The sequence below is a fragment of the Tetranychus urticae genome, unplaced genomic scaffold, assembly GCF_039701765.1.
Source record: "Tetranychus urticae isolate SD_2017Ah unplaced genomic scaffold, NJAU_TeUrti_SD_1.0 Scaffold_4, whole genome shotgun sequence".
Lineage (NCBI taxonomy): Eukaryota > Metazoa > Arthropoda > Arachnida > Trombidiformes > Tetranychidae > Tetranychus > Tetranychus urticae.
Genome location: NW_028315836.1, coordinates 407,501 through 420,000, shown reverse-complemented (window position 1 = coordinate 420,000; position 12,500 = coordinate 407,501). Strand labels below are relative to the sequence as shown.

The 12,500-nt window shown below is 38.9% G+C and overlaps 3 non-coding genes across 3 annotated transcripts in view; all 3 read right to left on the bottom strand.

Annotated features, from left to right (window-relative positions):
• LOC149092945 (large subunit ribosomal RNA) overlaps nucleotides 1–1,199 on the bottom strand; it is a 4,168-nt gene extending 2,969 nt beyond the window's left edge. Inside the window, exon 1 of the ribosomal RNA XR_016200414.1 lies at nucleotides 1–1,199. This exon is cut by the window's left edge and continues 2,969 nt beyond it. This is a non-coding gene — a ribosomal RNA (large subunit ribosomal RNA).
• A 476-nt stretch (nucleotides 1,200–1,675) lies between these two features.
• LOC149092944 (5.8S ribosomal RNA) lies at nucleotides 1,676–1,830 on the bottom strand. Its single transcript, XR_016200388.1, has one exon. It is a non-coding gene; the product is annotated as a 5.8S ribosomal RNA (ribosomal RNA).
• Nucleotides 1,831–2,317: 487 nt separating this feature from the next.
• Nucleotides 2,318–4,487, bottom strand: LOC149092943 (small subunit ribosomal RNA). The gene has a single exon (XR_016200404.1). It is a non-coding gene; the product is annotated as a small subunit ribosomal RNA (ribosomal RNA).
• Between the last annotated feature and the right edge of the window lie 8,013 nt (nucleotides 4,488–12,500).

Genomic DNA, 12,500 nt, shown 5'->3' with positions numbered 1-12,500 from the left:
TATATACTAGTGCTCCGCGAAAATCTCGGTAAAGTGGATATATCACGGGCTGATATTGCGGTATACTCTTACAAGCATACATCATATCAATTTCTTTCAATTCGCCTTTCAAGCCTAAACAAGACTGATCAGCTTGCATACATGTTAGACTCCTTGGTCCGTGTTTCAAGACGGGTCGGATAGAGTACCGATCTACTGACCACAGAATCACTAGGTTAACGTAAGCTTGCCACTTTTACCAACAAACCACCAAAAGCCAGCCAATCCATGAGTTGTTTCAACACCAGGTGAAGAAACAGACATCATCAACGAAAGACTAGTCGGATTCGTCAGAGCAGATGACAAGCATTGTTGACCCTGCATAAGCAGAGATTCATCTCCAATGTGACTGTGGTAACAGTTGCCAACACTAGCTCACAGGCTAAGTCTAACAACGCAAGGAATATTAGTAGCTGTGAAAACTAAATGCTGATTAGGTGTGTGTTTAGTACACCTTGCTGTTATCACTTGAACAAGAGTTTTGCACTCTCCTTCACATTGGTCGTGGTTTGAGCACGAGAGTTGAGAAAATGCACTCCTCATGCACATATTGCACTCCTCCTATCAATACCAAGATCCAAGGGCAGGCTAAAAGTTACCCCTTAACCTACTGATCTTGGAACGCTGTAAAGCATTCTTAGCACTGAATAGAAAAAGGCAACAATACACAAGAGGAGCTGAGTTCTCCTCTCAGCTACACTTCGTGGTTCTATCCGTTTCTCTACAAGCGGTTTCACGTCCTTTTGAACTCTCTCTTCAAAGTACTTTGCAACTTTCCCTCACGGTACTTGTTTGCTATCGATATTACCATCGTATTTAGTCTTAGGAGGAGTTTACCTCCTAATTTGGATTGCACTCTCAAGCAATCTGACTCTATCCGCGACTAAAGCCAGTAATCGATATTCCATTAACCAAGATCTGCCACCGGCCTAGAACCGTCTCTGGGAAGAGGGCCCTTGTCAGAGGGACTTGCAGATTTAGTTGAAATAATCGTGACTCTAACCATTACGCAGCACCGCTTTCCACCTTTCAATGGAAAACCTTTGCGCCGGACTCATCCCTTTTCACTCGCCGTTACTCAGGGAATCTCATTTGATTTCTTTTCCTCCGCTGAATTATATGCTTAAATTCGGCGGGTAACCTCACCTGATCTGAGATCAAAAATATTGATTAAGTTGATTAATGTTTATTTGTGTTGTTTGCAAGCAAGCAACGTAAATCTACTTTAATGTTTGCACAAATTTTGCCTTTGCATTACTTCTTAGGTCTGCTTTAACAGAATGAAATAGCTACTATTTGTACGATTTATACAAGTGCAAGAAGATTCATCAGTTAACAGGTTAGTTGATCACCATAGTTATCTGCAATACGACTTTAGCGTCGTCAGATAGGCGACTAACCTTAGAATCTCATGCTAGTATCTATTCATATATACTGCTTGCAGAGATGAAATATGCATTGTACACAAAATTTATCATGTGAAACAAGTAGATTTGAGATTCTCCTTACTAAATTGCAACGAATTGCAATTAAGAAAAGGAATAAAACATCAAGATTCATGCATATAAATATACAATCCTCTCAAAACAATGCATATATGGTAGTATGCAAGTGTTTTGTTGATTATTTTACATCTCAACTCTCAGACAGATGTGACCTCGGAAAAGACCCGAAAGCCGCAATGTGCGTTGGAAGCTCAAGTGCTCGGCGTGTCCTGCAATTCGCACCGATTATCGTAGCTAGCTACGTTCTTCATCGATTGGTAATTCGAGTGATCCACCGCTTGAAGATGTATCTTTGCCACCGTGGGACTTTTAATAAGTATCCTAAATCTGCATTGAGAGGGTTTGAAAACAATTGTATGCAGTTTATAAAAACCATAGTTGTCTTTACTTAGTTAGGCGAAGAAGTGTAAAACTTCCTTCTTTAAACCTTGCCGTCAGCATAAGCTGAAGACTTGATCAGGTACCAAGTATGTAGCAAGACAGGCTTTTCATTATAAACTACAATTGTTTTGCAAAAGAAATTATGGCTATCGTTAGATAACCCTCACTCTTTGTTGCATTGGATAATGAAAGATGGATGTATGAATGAACGAATGTAATGCAAATTAGAATCATGTTGCAATGGCTAAATGTTTGCAATAAACATTCACAATTGCGACTCTAATGCAAATACAATTCAATTGCATTCACCATATTAGCATCTACAATATCACTATGCAGAGTGTTTGATTGTTTGAAGGTTGTATTTCTCTTATAATAAGAGGGTAATACGTTAATGATCCTTCCGCAGGTTCACCTACGGAAACCTTGTTACGACTTTTACTTCCTCTAAATGATCAAGTTTGAACATCTTTCCAGCACAATCCGACCACTAGTTTCCCAATGGTCTGGATTGACCAGTCCGAAGTCCTCACTAAATCATTCAATCGGTAGTAGCGACGGGCGGTGTGTACAAAGGGCAGGGACGTAATCAACGCAAGCTAATGACTCACGCTTACTGGGAATTCCTCGTTCATGGGCAATAATTACAATGCCCAATCCCCATCACGAAATGGGTTCAAGCGGTTACCCACTCCTTTCGGAGCAGGAAACAGTATGCACGATGACCACTTCAGTGTAGCACGCGTGCGGCCCCGGACATCTAAGGGCATCACAGACCTGTTATTGCTCTGTTTCGTGCGGCTGCGAGCGCCGCTTGTCCCTCTAAGAAGTCCTTACAGTGCTACAGCATCCTTACCCTAGCCAATTCTGTAGGCTAATAGCAGCAGAGCCCTCAACAGCCGAAACCATCAAGAGATACTACCACCCACAGGTTGACTAAGGGGGAGTACTGCAGTGTAAACTGCAAGTCTATTTAGTAGGCTAGAGTCTCGTTCGTTATCGGAATTAACCAGACAAATCACTCCACCAACTAAGAACGGCCATGCACCACCACCCACTGAATCAAGAAAGAGCTCTCAATCTGTCAATCCTCTCAGTGTCCGGGCCGGGTGAGTTTTCCCGTGTTGAGTCAAATTAAGCCGCAAGCTCCACTCCTGGTGGTGCCCTTCCGTCAATTCCTTTAAGTTTCAGCTTTGCAACCATACTTCCCCCGGAACCCAAAAACTTTGGTTTCCCGGAAGCTTCCATTCGAGTCATGAAATTAGTTACTCAGAATGATCGCTGGTTGGCATCGTTTATGGTTAGAACTAGGGCGGTATCTGATCGCCTTCGAACCTCTAACTTTCGTTCTTGATTAATGAAAACATTCTTGGCAAATGCTTTCGCTGTAGTTTGTCTTGCGACGGTCCAAGAATTTCACCTCTAGCGCCGCAATACAAATGCCCCCGTCTGTCCCTCTTAATCATTACCTTGGATTCTTAAGACCAACAAAATAGAACCAAGGTCCTATTCCATTATTCCATGCAAGATCATTCAAGTTAAGGTAGTGGTACGCATCATATAGATGGTTGACCATACCGTTTTTAGGCACCTCTTTCGAGGTTTTGGACGCCTGCTTTGAGCACTCTGATTTTTTCAAGGTAAAAGTCTCGATCGCTTGAATCAACACTCGGTAAAGAGCATTGATAGCAAATATCGAGCAATTTTCTGTCTAAACACTATGAATGTAACCACCAGGAAAGAGGAATGAAGGTTCAAGCAAGCATCCGTAGACACAAGCAAGAAACCTAACATCACCATCTAACCCTTTAATCAGTGGACCCCATAGGTTCGACTGAAATCCAACTACGAGCTTTTTAACCGCAGCAGCTTTAATATACGCTATTGGAGCTGGAATTACCGCGGCTGCTGGCACCAGACTTGCCCTCCAATAGATCCTCGTTAAAGGATTTAAATTGTACTCATTCCAATTACGGGGCCTCAATAGAGTCCCGTATTGTTATTTTTCGTCACTACATCCCCGTACTGGGATTGTGTAATTTGCGCGCCTGCTGCCTTCCTTAGATGTGGTAGCCGTTTCTCAGGCTCCCTCTCCGGAATCGAACCCTAATTCCCCGTTACCCGTTACAACCATGGTAGGCGCATAACCTACCATCGACAGTTGATAAGGCAGTTGCTTGAGGGATACATCGTCGGCTCAGAGGCCATACGATTTGCTCAGTTATTCAGAGTCATCACAAGAAATGCAACCGAAGTTGCTAAGATCCCCACTGCTAGTCCTTAGACAGCGACCGAAATCACTGAACAGGGTTCTAGGTGAATAAGAATCATTGGTCTTGTACTAATAAATGCGATCCTTCCGTCAGCAAGCTGAGGTTGGAACACTTGTTCATGTATTAGCTCTAGAATTACCACAGTTATCCATGTAAAAAAGAATATCCGAGGAACCGTAACTGATTTAATGAGCCATTCGCGGTTTCACTTTATAAACAGTATGTACTTAGACATGCATGGCTTAATCTTTGAGACAAGCATATGACTACTGGCAGGATCAACCAGGTAACTTGATGTTTTAGCAAAGTAAAATGCTAAACAAGTTGTTTTTGCAGCTATAAATACGATATCCTCAGCTAACAACCAGCAAGTGGATGTTAACTTTAACGAGGTATCGAGATTTATGTCGTGCATTAAGATGATTCTGCAGAAAACTCTTTAGAATCCATCTTCTTCCACTAAAATGTGCAAGCACATCTAGCAGGAGTAACCATTGCTGGGTACGTTTGCAAGTCAACTAAACAGCATAGTATTATAACCGCTTGATACCAATTTCTTGGATCAATCTGCGGTCTGCTTTGCACAAGCAGAGCTCAATACTAATACTGCTCACTCTGTTGAGTGACTAGTTTGAACATATATGCAAGATATGAAGTCTGATAGCATTAAAGCCCAACTCTCATAGATATTGTCAGTCGTACCAAGGAAGACCTTAGGTCTTGCAGGTACTCTACCTTTGTATAATAGTGTGTGGTGATAAGATGATTGACGATCCAAACCCATTCAGGCCCGTCTCTTCAACCACCAAACATCAACAGAATAACAGGAATAGATGCGTGAACAGCTACAGTCTGGACCATACCACTGCTTGATGCATTGACTTATCCATAACCGTAGACAATCACTTACCTCCCCATCAACTACTGATGGTTGCTTCTCTCAATTCAGCAACTACACTCACCACATATAATGTTGAAACTTCCAGTTGAAAACAAGTTGAAATGAACTTAGGAATAGTCTTCCCGATGTTAGTCGAGGGTATACTGTGTGTGTACACAAACTTAAAATACTATTAAGTCTTTCAGAGAAGTTCTCAAAGAGAATATTGGAAGATTTGGTTAAAGTAAAGTAAAGTTCACCAAAGTCAAGATAGATGTTAACTATATATTTTATTGTGTTTGTTCGAGCTTAAATAAGCTGATTAGGCGTATACAAAAGTTAGGGAGCGAAAGAGTAAGTTTACTCTAGCATACATTGGGTTTTGAGCAGAATCAGTGGAACATGAATGATAGGTGTTTAGTATTGGACGGTCAGGTTGAAGACTTGTTTTAAAGTCTTTTCTAGTGTAAAGCAACTATAACAAGTTGAATAAAACAGGTTTGAAAGAGATCCACAAAGTGGTTACAAAGTTATTAATGAAACATCAATATTTAGAGAAAGTCAGTGACAAATGGGTTTTCATCTAATATCTCAGCGAGCACTTATGTTATCATTGTACTAATGATTTAGTTGTGTTTATTAGACTCTGCTGAGTCTGTTGATATGCTGTTTATAAGTCTAGCATAAGTGTGAGCTGAGATAGTAGTGTACATCATGGTATACATAAGTATGTATGGTAAATAGGGGATCACTTGTTAGGAAGTGATTGGGACACCCCGTAGTAGTAATTATGGTATCAATCGATAGGTCTTGTTGAGATGAACTTGTTGATATGTGTATGGCTGCTGTAGACCAAGTCGTTGTTGAGATATGCCATGTTGAGATATTCGCCATACTAAAGAACGGGGTCCATAACCATCAATGGGTAAAGTGTCATCTTAGGACTGGCCGATGGAAACTCTTCAATGTTTGTACCAATGCATACTATGGACCGTGGGTACCAACTTTTCTATGGGGGCCATGTATGTCAGCCCTATGGGTAAGGGGCTAGGTGAAAGAGAAACTTAGAGAAATTTTGAAAATTAATTTTGTCCGTAAATTGGCCAAGGTATGCAGTAATGCAACCTAGATGGTATGAGTGTTAGGTAAGCTTTGATCAACAATGGCTATTAGTATGTAAAAGATTTTAGATCAAGACACATATTCTCAACACTCTCCCGTGCTCAAAAGCCAATGTTAGTTAATTGGAACAATGTTCAGAAATGTTTTGCATGGTTCGAAGCTGCGCGCATCGAGTGACTTGGTAAGAAAGTCTGCTGGTTGTCGTTTTGTTGGTATATAGTGGACTGATAGGTAGCCTTTTTCTTGGTAATCTCGTATGAAGTGATAACACATGTCAATATGTTTCGTTCTATTATGAAACATTGGATTCTTAGACAATTTTATTGCACCTTGGTTGTCAGACATGATAGGAATAGGTGTTTCAATGTTGACCTTTAGTTCTTCTAGTAGTCGTTTATACCATATAACATCTTTAGCACAGACACTTATGGCTACGTACTCAGCTTCAGTAGTAGAGGTAGCAACATTTCTTTGAAGTCGGCTTGCCCATGAGACTGGTGATCCACCAAGTGTAACAACGAAGCCAGAAGTTGACTTCCGTCCAGCAAGGTCACCACCATAGTCAGCATCACAGTAAGCTATAAGCTTAAAATTATTTGGGTCAGGTGTATAAGTAATACCAGTATCAGCCGTGCCTTTAAGATAACGAAATATTCGTTTCACTGCTGTGTAATGTTGCTCATTATAGCACTTGTTGAATTGTGAGGCCTTATTCACTTGGAATGTTATGTCAGGACGGCTGATGATTGATAGGTACAATAGTGCACCAACAGCTTCCTGATAAGGAATACTTGTATTCGGTGGATCATTGGTGGGCTCCAATTTAGTCTTACTATCTCCAGGAGTTGTCATACTATTGCAGTCAAACATCTTGAACCTTTTTAATAGTTCATTGATATAAGTAGTTTGACGTATGGAGATTGATTCTCTATCAGGACTTTGCCGTATTTCCATCCCGACAAAAACTTGAGGCGTATGAAACTTCATTTCAAAAGTAGAACTTAGAGATGCGGTAAGTTCTTGTAGTTCTGATTGGTCTGTACTTGCAACAAGACCATCATCCACGTAAATAACACATACTGTAAGGAATGGTTTAGTCTTGTAAAAGATACAATGATCTTGGTCACTTCTTGTAAAGTTGTGTGCAGAGAAGAATTCATTAACTTTAGCATTCCACTGCCGTGGTGCTTGTTTGAGGCCATATAGACCTTTATTGAGTTTCATTACACGGTTAGAGCCGTCATCAAAACCAAGAGGTTGATCCATATAAATTTCTTCATCAAGTTCTCCATAAAGAAAAGCTGTCTTTACGTCGAATTGCAGGAGATGCATTCGATAAGCAGCAGAAATACTGAGTAATGCTCTTATGCTATCATATCTAGCAACAGGTGAGAATGTTTCATTGTAGTCAATGCCTTCCTTTTGTGAGTAACCACGTGCTACCAGTCTGGCTTTGTACCTTTCGACACTACCATCGAGATTCTTCTTTATTTTAAATACCCACTTACAACTAATAGTGCGTTTACCATCAGGTATTTTCACTAAGGTATAAGTATTGTTAGCGTTTAAAGAAGCAATTTCATCTTTCATAGCACTTATCCATAGGTCAGCATCATTGCAGTTGATAGCTTCTTCATAGCTAAGAGGTTCTTTAATGGTGAGATTGGCTTGAAGCAAGATATTGGGATAATCTGTAGTTTCACCCGTATCTTTACTTTGCTCTTCTTCTTGTTCATTCAGAGGTAAAGGATCAGCATTAAGCTTTTCAGTATCTTCAAGCTTATCATTAGTTTCAGCTGTTGGCGTTTGCTCTTGTTGTTCATCGTTATTTTGTTCATTACTTGGTTTGGCTACTTCTTCAAGAAGTTTCTCATAATCTGCTTTTTCTGGGACATCGTCTATTGTCTTATGCTCAATGAATTTGGCATCTCTGATGATTGTTACTAGTTTAGTAATTGGGCAGAATACTTTGAAGTTTTTAGCCGTAGCAGTATAACCAACAAAGCAAAACTTCTTTGCTTTTGGGTCCCACTTTCTTCTCAGAGAATCAGGTATATGTCCATAAACAATGCAACCGAATTGTCTCAAATGTGAATATTCGGGTTTCTTGCCATGCCATAGTTCATATGGAGACACATCTGTGTCTTTGTTGGGTAGAAGATTAAGTATATAGACTGCTGTGTCCATTGCCTCAGGCCATAAGTAAGCTGGTAGTTTACTTTCAAGTAGCATAGTGCGAGCTAATTCAGTAACAGTGCGATTGTCACGTTCAATTTTACCATTTTGTTCAGGCGTATATGGAGCTGTTAATTCATGTTTTACTCCTTTTTCATTTAGTAGAGCTCTAACTCTTTGATCAATGAATTCACCTCCATTATCAGATCTTAACACAGCTACATAGTTACCCGTCTTTCGCCTAGCATAGTCAATGTAGGCAGAGAGCGATGCATAAGTATCAGACTTATGTTTTAAGAAAAAGATATTTCTGAAAGATGACTTATCATCTTTAACTAGAAGTGCATATTGTGATTGTCCTAAGCTAGTGCGTTGCATTGGACCTTGAAGATCTGCGTGGATTAACTCTCCAACTTTAAAATCTCTACTTGGTGCTGCTTTAAAGGATTTACGAGCCATTTTACCCTCTAAACAGGCTTCACAAACAAAGTTATTAACATCAATGTCAATCTTTGCCTTAGGCAGTATTCCTGCTTTAATCATTTCAAGAATCTTTCTTATGTTTGTGTGTGCAAGTCTTTTATGTAAAGTACTAAGAGCAACATTGGTTGAAGCAATCAAAGTAGAGGATTCATCTCGAACTGTTCTAATGTTAAGTTCAAATGAGGTTCCTACTAATTGTCCAGTAATCACTGTTGTTCCTGTCTCTTGATGTACTATTTTAGTTAGCTTTGCATCTGACTGCAATAAATAACCCTTTTTAGCTGCTTGAGCCCAACTAAAAAGGTTGAATTCACCCAGCTCAGGTACATAGAGTACTCCTGCTAATATAACATTATTCCATTTGTTTCCATCGAAACAACTAACTTGGATGCTTCCTTTTCCAATCGCTTTGATTGTTTCACCATTACCAATAGTCAAATGTATTGGTTCTCTCAATTCTTCATAATTGATAAAGTTCTCATATTTTGAGGTTAAATGGAAACTACTTCCAGAATCAAGCACCCAGTCATTATTCTTACATGTAGTAAGTATTCTAGCAAAGTTCGCAAAAGGATCAATTGTTTGGTTTTCAAAGATTTCAGCATCAGAGTTAGTTTCAGCAAGATTAACAATATTGGCTTGATTTCGGTTAGAATTTGAGTTATTGTTAAAATTTCTGTTTTGGCTATTATTTCTACGGAAGTTGTTATTTCTATTTTGTGTGGCATAATTGTTAGTATAGTTTGAGGGCCTTTGATTGTTGTTATAACTATTGGAATTTGAATTGCTGGGGTATCTTTGAAAATTACCAAAACTTTGATTTTGTGTTTGACCTGAATAACTGCTGTTATTCATGCGTTGTTGCTGATTGCTGTAATTATTATTCATGCTATTAGATTGTCTGTTAAAGTTAGAGGATGACTGGCCGCGTTGATTAAGTAGTTTCTGCAATTTTCTGCATTCATGCTTTAAGTGGCCTTTATTGTTACAATGAAAGCATCTCTTCTCTGTCCGTTTTACTACGGCTAATGCAGCACCGTGTTTATCTGGATCTTCTCTAATAAGATCGTTCTCAAAGGTTAGTAAATATCTCTTAACTTGGCTGAGAGTTAATGTTTCATTATCGTTCAACTTAATATGAATTTGAGTTTTTATTTGTTGGAATGATTTAGGCAGATCTTCAAGTACCTTAGCAATCACTGTGTGATCTTTCATATCAGATCCAGCGTCGCGCATCGCTTCTACTGCTTGCTCTAGCTCGGCGAAATAGGAAGTAACATTATGAGACAAAGTGAATTTAAGCTCTGATAACTTACGTTGTGAATTCCAAAGAGTACTTGCTCCTTTTCTTTCAATGTAGTTTGTGATTGCGGTGTACATTTCTAGAGCTGTCTTGCAGTTTGCTGTGATCGAATAATATTCTGGACTAAGGCTTGATTCCATCATATTCATTGCTTGCGCGTCGTTCATCCGATACGCAGTAGAATCTTTTTCATACTTTCGCACTTGAGCTTGGTTTACTGATGGATCATCATAGTCTGGTTCAATTGGTGGGGTAGCACTACCATCAATGTAAGATGCGAGATCTCTTGTACGTAAAGCCCGTTCAAGGCTGACTTTCCAATGTCTATAGTTGTTTTTCTCAAGTTTAATGATGATTGGGTTGAACACATTCATGTTGGACATTGTTGATATATACTTGTATGTATACTTATGCTTTCACAAAACACTAGATTGATGAACACAAATTGTTTTTGACACGAAGAGTTAACTTTTAAAATTGTATGCAGAGTTAAACAGTCTATTGGAAGGGTGAAGGGCCCATAACCTGTTGAAACTTCCAGTTGAAAACAAGTTGAAATGAACTTAGGAATAGTCTTCCCGATGTTAGTCGAGGGTATACTGTGTGTGTACACAAACTTAAAATACTATTAAGTCTTTCAGAGAAGTTCTCAAAGAGAATATTGGAAGATTTGGTTAAAGTAAAGTAAAGTTCACCAAAGTCAAGATAGATGTTAACTATATATTTTATTGTGTTTGTTCGAGCTTAAATAAGCTGATTAGGCGTATACAAAAGTTAGGGAGCGAAAGAGTAAGTTTACTCTAGCATACATTGGGTTTTGAGCAGAATCAGTGGAACATGAATGATAGGTGTTTAGTATTGGACGGTCAGGTTGAAGACTTGTTTTAAAGTCTTTTCTAGTGTAAAGCAACTATAACAAGTTGAATAAAACAGGTTTGAAAGAGATCCACAAAGTGGTTACAAAGTTATTAATGAAACATCAATATTTAGAGAAAGTCAGTGACAAATGGGTTTTCATCTAATATCTCAGCGAGCACTTATGTTATCATTGTACTAATGATTTAGTTGTGTTTATTAGACTCTGCTGAGTCTGTTAATATGCTGTTTATAAGTCTAGCATAAGTGTGAGCTGAGATAGTAGTGTACATCATGGTATACATAAGTATGTATGGTAAATAGGGGATCACTTGTTAGGAAGTGATTGGGACACCCCGTAGTAGTAATTATGGTATCAATCGATAGGTCTTGTTGAGATGAACTTGTTGATATGTGTATGGCTGCTGTAGACCAAGTCGTTGTTGAGATATGCCATGTTGAGATATTCGCCATACTAAAGAACGGGGTCCATAACCATCAATGGGTAAAGTGTCATCTTAGGACTGGCCGATGGAAACTCTTCAATGTTTGTACCAATGCATACTATGGACCGTGGGTACCAACTTTTCTATGGGGGCCATGTATGTCAGCCCTATGGGTAAGGGGCTAGGTGAAAGAGAAACTTAGAGAAATTTTGAAAATTAATTTTGTCCGTAAATTGGCCAAGGTATGCAGTAATGCAACCTAGATGGTATGAGTGTTAGGTAAGCTTTGATCAACAATGGCTATTAGTATGTAAAAGATTTTAGATCAAGACACATATTCTCAACATATAACACAATAAATCTGGTTGTGATCTAAAACCTCTTTTTCTGAAAATTAGACTAAGTCCGTGTCTATTTTTGACACCCAATAACTTTTGAACCATAAGGTCAATCGCGATCATGTTTTTCGGGGTAATATCCCAGTAGTGCCGACTATCGCATGCGCTTATTAATGACCTAAATTACTAAACGCAAGTGGCCTAAAATCGCGCCAATTCGAACATTCTCATTGCTTTTATGGGCTCAACCATTAAAGGCGATTTCCTCTGGTACCAACAGCACGAACTCGATCAAAATTACGCAATCATTAGTTGACCTAATGCTGATAATGTCCAAAAGATTTGGTACCGTGAATCGACCTCGTTCTTCCGTTATAATGAGTCATCATCGAAAATCCAGGGGTATGCAAAAAATTTAACATGTAATTCAATGGAAAAAGTTAAAGTTCGGTTTTTTCCAGGGGTATGCAAAAATTTTTCAGTTTTAAATCAAAACAAGGTTAACTAGCTAAAACCTCGCTAAAATCACCAAAACAGCTCTTTTTTCCATTTTACACCATTTAACATGTAATTCAATGGAAAAAGTTAAAGTTCGGATTTTTCCAGGGGTATGCAAAAAAATTTAACATGTAATTCAATGGAAAAAGTTAAAGTTCGGTTTTTTCCAGGGGTATGCAAAAATTTTTCAGTTTTAAATCAA